Raw genomic sequence first — 8481 nt, forward strand, 5'->3', positions numbered from 1 at the left:
TTGACAAAAATGAGATGGGGTTTAAGACTTGGCGTGTCGAGTCAGAGCAGGTGTTTGCGGGGTGCTCCCTGAGAACGAGCCACGACGGCATCTGGTCAGCTCCGTCCCCGAGAGAGGCGCGCAGTGGGCAAGGTCGCTGGGAGCCGCCGAGCCGGCTCCCACACCTCAAGGGCGAGGAGCGCCGGGCGCCGCGGGGACTTGGGGTTGACGCTGGTCACGCTGGCCCTGGACTGGAGTCAGTGAGTTGGAAAATGCTGGTCCTGTCTTCAGCCCCCCTTAAATGTTCGTGTAGCTCCCCTTTCCTTCAGTGTTGCTCTTAGGAGTGCTGCGGGTCTTCCCCTGGAAGCTTGGGGACGCCGCGGAGACCAGAGTGGGCCGGCGGAGCTGGCTCGTAGGCCTGTCAGCCTCTGGGGACGTCGGTTTCCTGGCTCGTCATTTTGCCCAGAGTCCCGGCTTCCCTGAGCCCCCAACGGGACGCCGTTGGGCGAGGGCGCCACGCACCGCGGCTGCGCGGGGACCGTGCGTCTGGGGAGGGGTCGGTCCTCCAGTGACTGGTTCGTCAGCAGGGCTCAGTTCTTGGACAGCGGAGCTTGCGCCCTGGCGCGGCGCACCCCGCTGTCTGCCGTGGAGTCTCCCCGTCTGTGCACCAGCTCCGGCTGCGCCTGCTTTACTGGCGGTCACAGCGGCTACGCGGCCGTCACCCGAGACCTGCCTGCTGCTGCCTGGCCACATCCAACCTCACAGGACTGGCTTGATTTTGTGTGAGAGGAACTTGCAAGAATGGGACACGGGGACCCCAAACAGGCAGGCGATGTCGGTGCAGAGGAGAAGCTGGGAGTGCTGGGGTGTTTGTTACAAGAAAGCCTGGGGGCGCCTCAGGACGGGGCCTTCCCAGGGGGCGGGGCCCCGAGGACGGCGGGCGTCGGGCCTGCCTCCCCTCCGCCGGCCACTGGCCGCCCGCAGCCCCATGTTCCCCCAGAGAAGAGGGGACTCCCCAGCGCTCCGTCACACAGCAGCGGCTCCGCGCCTGCCACCGTCTCAGCCCAGTGTCGCCGTGCAGGCCGCCATGGTCACATGGGGACACGCAGCCCGGGGTAGCCGGCCCTTGTCCCAGCCTCTAAGTCACAGTGACGCGCAAGCACAGCCGAGACTGGTCAGACCCCGAACAAAGACCCACCTCAGCAGGAGAAGCGCCTTGTGGAAACAAGGGGCGGGAACTCGGGGTGCCTGCCTGCGACACCCGTGAGCGGGGAGGCCGCCCTCCCCCGCCCACCTCCCCGCAGCCACGGACCGGCACACGGGTTCACAGCATCGTGCGGCCACCCACAGCGATCCCCGCCGGCGACATGTGCTGGCTGCTGTCTGTGGCCCACGTCTGGGTGTGGTTTTAAAGGTGCCCGTCCCCCCACCCCCTGTCCATCTTGTCCAGCTGCGTCTGGTCGGAAAACCAACGCTCATCCTCTGAGTGGCTCCCCTCCTCCCCACGGTTGCTGTTCCCCGGATGCGCTTTGTGTCCCCTCTAGTGTCAGAGCTAACTTCCTCAGGACACGTTTCTGCTCAAGAATGCCACTCATGTTCGGCCCAGGGAGGGAAACCATTTTATCACCACCAATCCCATTTCAGTGCGAGAGCCCTCGTGAGCTGGTCGTCCCTAGAGCACCCACTCCGCGCCTCGCACACCCCGTCACCAGCCAGCGGGCCTTCCTCCCCTCCAGCCAGCGGGCCTTGCTCCCCTCCAGCCTGCCGCCAGCCTCCCCAGACCCTCGGCCACGGCGGGCTGCTCCGGGCTGAGCGCGCTGACTCGTCACCCATCGTGTGTGGCCTTGTGTTGTTTAACCCTCCGTGGGTGGCGTCCAGTCTCTAACTAGGTAGGTGCCTGGCCAAAATCGACCCTCAGAGGAGTAGTTTGATTTCATGTGAGTAGAACGTGTAAGGACAACAGGAGGTTTGCAGATTCTTTGGCCCAGTCTCTTCGTTCTCAGAGATGAGGGAAAAACCAAAGCCCAGAATGAGTAGGTGGCTTGGCTCGGAGCGTATGTTTCGTGCCCTGATTTACAAGGGTGGGGCCAGGGCTCCTGACATCTGGGTCAGTAGTTTCCTAGGTCTGCCTTAAGTTACCACCAGCTGGGGGCTTGAAACAGCAGAAGTGTGTTCTCTCCCGGTTCTGGGGCTCAGAAGTCTGAAGTCACCGTGTGGTAGGCCACACTTCCTCTCAAGGCTCAGGGGAGGCTCCTTCCCGCCCCTTCCGGCCTCCCAGTCCCCCGGCCTGCCTCGTCGTGGAGCAGCGCGGCTGGCCCCTCTTCCCATGGCTTTCCTTCCCGTGCTTCTGAACGTCAGGTCCCACTCCGCCTTCCTCTTACAAGGACACAGGTCATTGGATTTAGGACCCACACTACATCCAGGATGATCTCATCTCCAGATCCTTAACTTAGTTACGCTCGCAAAGACCCTTTTGGTAAACAAGGTTACTTACCTGCACGTGTCCCAGTGGTTAGGGCGTCGGGCTCCTAGGGGCCACCACTCGCCCGCTGCGTGCTCCCTGGTGAAACCCCCAGTCCTTGGGTGCATGCTCTGTCAAAAAGGTGCAGGTTACTCTTTTATTTGGGGGTTTACACCGAGTGTCTCCAAAGCCTCCTTCACCTTCAGTTTTTTAATATATGCTGGAACCTTAGAAAAATAGCATAGCTGGACCCGCGGAATGCCACACGGCTGTTAAAAGATGAGCTGGCGCCGTGTGTGCGGACATGAGACGGCGCGCAGCGTGAAGGAGCCGCTGTCTGTCCCCTGTACACGCTTAAGTCTTTAGACGTATTTTTAAGTCAAATTACTAAAATTATGTAATGTTGGCTTTTGATGGGTGAGACCTACAATGTAAGTTTTCCAACAGCGTAGAAACGTTCGGCTCGACAGTCATTTTCTGTCCTGCCAAGCAGGCTAAGCCACAGTCAGGGTTAGCTGGGAGCGTCCCATGAGGGGCGGGGAAGGTTCTAGAGCACACGGAGCACCCAGGTGCTTCCCGCAGCAGGCCACGTGCCAGGTGACCCCGGTGCAGCTGCAGCTGTGGGCCCAGATGCCAGGCTGCGGGGCGGCTCTCCGGGAGGCACGTGGCGGCCGAACGAAGGGTGGCAGCTCCGCTGGGCACACAAAATCCAGTCCCGGTCACTTTTGCGCCACATCCGGGGGACTTTTTGGCACTGGGGTGGGCAGAACCCCTGGAGAGCTGACAGCGCCGACAAACCCATTGGACAGCACGCGCAGACAGGCAGAGGGACCCGCGCAGACGGGCAGAGGGACGGAATCAGCACTTCCCAGAGGGCGGACACGCCTCCTTCTGTCACGAGTTCGGACGGCGCACAGGCCGCTTCTGCCTTCTCCTGTCAGGGGTTTGGGGAGGTGTCCGAGGTGCCCGGGGGGGGGGGAGGGCTAAGAAAGGGGAGAAGGAAGGCAAGGAGACCAGGGACGAGAGGGGACGAGGAGCGAGACCAGAGGCTGCACGTCCTCAGTCCGGGGCACACCGACGGCCCGCCGACCCGGTCCTAAACTGTCATTTTTTTAAAGTGGAAATGCTATGTTTTATTTTCTTAAATGCAATTCTGTCCTAAAGCATTTTTTAAAGCTTCCGGTTGCTTTTCTTTAGTAGGCTTTAGTTTTTCGAGCAGTTTCAGGTTCACCACAGAATCGAGCAGGAGGCACAGAGTTCCCACGCGCCTCCCCGCCTCGCTGTCAGCAGCCGCTCCCAAATCCCGTCTGTGCGGATGGGGTGTGTGTGTTCCCTCGGTGCCCTGAGCCCGAATCAGGGCCCGTCCGCCACCCGCCGCCTGCCTCCCTCTCATTGGTGGAGGGGGCAGCAGCAGGAGGGGTCCAGGAACCCACTACTCCCTGTGGGCGCCTTTGGCCAGTTAGTTTCGTCTCCACCCCAGCCCACTGCCTGGCCTTCCAGGTACCTGTCCCCCCTGTCTTTCCGGTCCCCCAGCTTGAATGTGTTTGCTACCAAATGCCCCGCACCTCCCTGCAGGCCCTGAGGGTTCCGTGTTCTCTGGCCTGTCAGGTCGGTTAGATGGGACCACGTGCTTTCCGTCAAAATTCTGTCACCTTTCAATGGTCCATCTTTTCTCTTTGAACTCATGGGATCATATCCTATTTCATTCCTTTAATGCCATTTAGCAGACTCGGGGGAGAGAATGAAGTCGAAGGCCTGTGTTCAGTCTGCAGAATGTCTTCTCAGGGCCAAGTCTTGTCTTCTTGTTTCCCCGCCCCCTTCTCCCCACGCGCGTCCACTCTAGTGAGCGCCACCACAGTTCAGTCCGCTCGGGTTGTTAAGCATGAGTATGCTTTTAACAAGGCATAAATGCACACGTTTAACATTTGTACAGTAGTGGTATCGCACTAGAAATCTCTGTGTCTCATTTTCTCAACAAGCATTTTCAGCTTCCTCCACTTTGCTACATTGTAGTTTAGTTTGCTGCCTGGAGGTCACCTCAGCTCTTTGCTCCTGCTCATGAGAATTTGATGGACATTTTAGTACATTTTATACACAGGAAATTAATTTTCAGTATGTACCCAGGAACAGAGAGCTGGGACAAAAGGCGTATACATGTCGAATTTATTAAATATTACCAGATTTCTTGCAAAAACGGCTACGGCAGTGACAACTTACTCAGAGCCCTTGACGCATTAATCGCGACTCTCCCAAAGGAGGGTGTAGCGGGCAGCAGCTCTCAACCTTGCATGGCCGTGGAACTCTGCCTGCAAAGCGCCTCACAGGACACTGTGGACACTGGCGAAGGTCACGCAGGACAGGAGGAGAGGCAGCTATCTGGGGCGATGGGGCGAGATTAGCAGCTGCAAAAACAGCTCGTTTTTAATCTAACAGAGTCATTCTGTATAACCTTCACTGCATGGTGAATCCTTATTTGCTGGCTAGCCCGATAACTTACTATTCTGTTATCTGAGAAGAGTCAAGATGTTCTTCCTAATACTTTGTTATTTTTTTTTTTCTGGAGTCAATTTTTGTAATTTTTTTCCAAGGCTGTGGGCAGCTGAGATTCAGCGTCAAAATTGCGATTGTTCACAAACTGCTGGCACAAATGCCAAGACCAGCGTAAGGTTCGGACAGGCAGGGAACCCCACGGCGGTATAAAAAATAGCAATTAGATGTCAAAGGTAAAATAAAAATGAAAAAAGCGTCTTATCCAAAATTGGACTCCACTACCGTGACCGTTAAATTAATCTGGAATTAAAGTGTAACTTCTGTGTACACGGGACCTGATCTGCTTAGCTCACCAATGCCCAGCCCGGTGCTTGGCACACAGGAGACACAAACAACGGTCGAAGAATGCAGAAGATCTGATTTTTTATTTTAAAGGCCTGATAGTAGAAGATTTGGGGTTAAAAATTTAAAGGTATGCAAACATCATAAGTACATCTCTGAGAAAAACTTCCCTCTAAACCACCTAGGGATATAGTACATAGAATCTGGCTGGAACACCTCGCCTCTGCAGCTAAGGAAACGTGGTGGACACCTTCTGGAGGGTCCGGCCACCGCTCCCACCAGTGCGGGCTTCTGGCAGCCCTGTTTCTGTCGCAGGACCCAACGCCCTGGCTATAGTTAATTGGATCAAGTTGGACTCGGAGCCCAGGTGGGGCCCAGCAGATTCTTCCTTCTGGTAATTTGATGTTAGTTATGAAACCCTGGTCGGTCTGGTCCAGTGGCTCTTGTCTGTGGTGATTTTGCCCCTCCCCCACCAGGGACACTGGCAGTGTCTGGAGATGTTTTGATTGTCACAGCTGGGGTGGGGAAGAGGTTGGGTGTTACTAGCATCAAGTAGGTGGAGGCCTGGGGTGCTGCTAAACACCCTGCAATGTCCAGGCCCGCCCCCGCCGCAAAGAATGATCCGCCTCAGTGCCAGTAGTGCGAGCGTCTGAATAGACCCTGAGACTCGGTTGACTGGGGCTGTCACCCGTCATCTACCCGCCACATCTGAGGGAGGCAGGCAGTCAGCCTGTAGAGAGTAACGGGGTGTCGCACAGAGAGGAGCCGAGCTCTCCCGTTCCCCCTTCCAGTTCCTGCCAGAGGCCTGCCTGCGGCTTTGCTCCCGTATCCTTCTTACATGTCGCCCTTTTATACGTAAGATACCCTGGCGTGGCTTAGTCACAGTGACTTAAATAAATACAAGAGGCATTCAAGTGAATGATTTTCAAGTGACCTAAGAAACCTTAAGGCTCATTTAGCTGAGATCATTCTAGTCTCCTAGGACGGAACAAATAAATGAGAAGGCCGTTGTCATTACTTTTCTGTGACGGCCATGCTGCTTTCCCACGGCTCTACAATTAGGTGCCTAGGTGAGCCGAAGCCTTTTGCAGGGCAGAGGGGTCTAGAGCATGTCTGCCCTGCGCTTCGTGGCTTCTGGGAACCAGGCGCCTGGCTCACCTGCTCTGCCCCCACACCGAGCCCCGCCCAAGTCACCAGCGCCTCGCGTGACCAAGCTCCAGGGAGCTGCTGCTAATCCTACTTGCTGGTGATTTCCATTCTGCGTCTTATTTTGTATTCCCCTGTACATCATCAGTCTTAGTGCAGATTTCATTTTTCTATTCTTTTAAAATTCAGTAAAAGTTGGGATCTAGGGTAAGCCACTGAAATGTTCTTTGACGTTACATTTTTGATGTTACATTTTTTCCAAATGTTCTTGGAAGTTACATTTTTCTTTATCTGAGTCTTGGGGTTATTGTGAATTCATTCCTTTTTCACATGTATGGTTTCTTAACCCTTTAGGAGTCCTTGACCCCCCTGGGAGTCCGGTGGTGGGTCCTCCCCGGAAAAATGAGCAGGTGTGCTCTATTTCCATGCAGATCTGCAGGTTCCTGGACCATTCAGAGACATCAGTTACCTCTGGGTTATGAACCCTGCATTATTTATTTAGTGTCTAGTATGATCTAGCCAGTAAGGGGGGAGGGGTGAAATGTGGAGCTCTACCCCTGAGAGGAACACAGCTTAGTAAGACTGCAGAGTAAACACTCGGTTACAACCTAGGTGATACGTGTCAATAGAAGGGCCATAGAGAGCACGTGGTGACCCGGAAGAATTCAATCCAGAGCGGGACTGAGCCCTAACACAGCGGTGAATCGGGAAATACGGTAAGCGAGGGAGGAGGGTTGTAGTGATATTTGGTGGACCAGGCGATTGAGGGCCAGGTCATCCGAGCTCCTCTTAGGGACTGATCAGGTGTTTGGACTTTAAGACCAGTGGAGACCTGTGAGAGATTTTGAAGACATGGTCAACTCGGTCACTTGATTTTTATGATGATCACAGGTTGTAATATAGAGAACAGGTTTGAGACACCCAAACCGAATGCTGGGAGTCCAGTTCCGAAGCTTTTACAGTTAACTGGGAGAGCATTTGGTCATCAGTACTAGGTGGTGACAGTGTGGTGACAGTGTGGCTGAACCGATCGGAAGGATTCGTATGAGGTGGAATGGCCGGAACGACGTGGGGTTTCGCGGCGGATCAAACATGGCCGCAGATTCGTGGACTCTCTTCTGCAGTCGCTCCGGAATTTGGGTGTGCTCTGTAACTCCTGTGACAGAGAAAATGGCAGAAGTGACACTGCGCCAGTTTCTGGGCCTTAAGAGACCAGCAACTTCCATTTCCTGTTTCTCGGAACGTAACTCTAGGAACACAACCACCATACTTGGCGCAGTGCAAGCCAGATGGAGAGGCCACACGTACATAGCTGCTCTGGTTGACAGCCCCAGCGAAGCTCCCAGCTGACAGCCTCAGCCGTCAGCCACGGCGTGGGCCATCCTGGCATGTGCTGTGCTGCTGAGCCTTCAGACGACCCCGCCCAGCCACTGACTGCACCTGTGCCGTAGACCCAAGCCATTTTCACGTATCCAGGTCCATTCAGCTCAGAGAACTGTGAGAGGTAATGATGCATTTTTGTTTTAAGCTGCTAGGGATTTTTTAAGCCACTGAGTTTGGGGGTGGTTTGTTATACAGCAGCAGAAAATAGGAATAGACGTGGACAGAGAGAAAGAAGGCAGAGTTTAGGATGACAGGTAGAATGCTGGTTTGGGCCCAGGATGGAACCGGTAACCGCAGAGGTGGGGATGAGCAGTTCATGGGGGCAGGTTGGGGTGAGTAGATGACCTATCATCAACTAGGAAATATATATCTTTGGGACGTCATTAATTTATTTTTCTAGATGCCCTATTGTTTTATCGTCAGCATTAGCTATCCAGGTTCTAAAATAAACATTTATATTTTATAGATCCCTATCATTCAGTTCCTCTATAATGTTTTTAGAGTCTTCTATAAGAACGGCTGCCCGTCTAAAAAGTATCAGGAGGAACTGGTACCTATTTCACCACATTTAGTCCTTGTTGATCAAGGAATCAATTTTCAGATCTCTTATTCACTCATCAGATATTTATTCATCATCTGCCAGGTACCAAGCACATAATTGTGCACAAGATAGATTATAT

The 8481-nt window shown here is 54.4% G+C and overlaps 1 protein-coding gene across 1 annotated transcript in view; it reads left to right on the plus strand.

Annotated features, from left to right (window-relative positions):
• ANKRD16 (ankyrin repeat domain 16) overlaps positions 1-8266 on the plus strand; it is a 28954-nt gene extending 20688 nt beyond the window's left edge. Inside the window, exon 8 of the mRNA XM_016127977.2 lies at positions 7672-8266. The gene's annotated coding sequence lies outside the window, so the exon portion shown is untranslated. The remainder of the gene's footprint in view (positions 1-7671) is intronic.
• The last annotated feature ends 215 nt before the right edge of the window (positions 8267-8481 follow it).

Source organism: Rousettus aegyptiacus, unplaced genomic scaffold (assembly GCF_014176215.1).
Source record: "Rousettus aegyptiacus isolate mRouAeg1 unplaced genomic scaffold, mRouAeg1.p scaffold_m13_p_10, whole genome shotgun sequence".
Classification (NCBI taxonomy): Eukaryota; Metazoa; Chordata; class Mammalia; order Chiroptera; family Pteropodidae; genus Rousettus; species Rousettus aegyptiacus.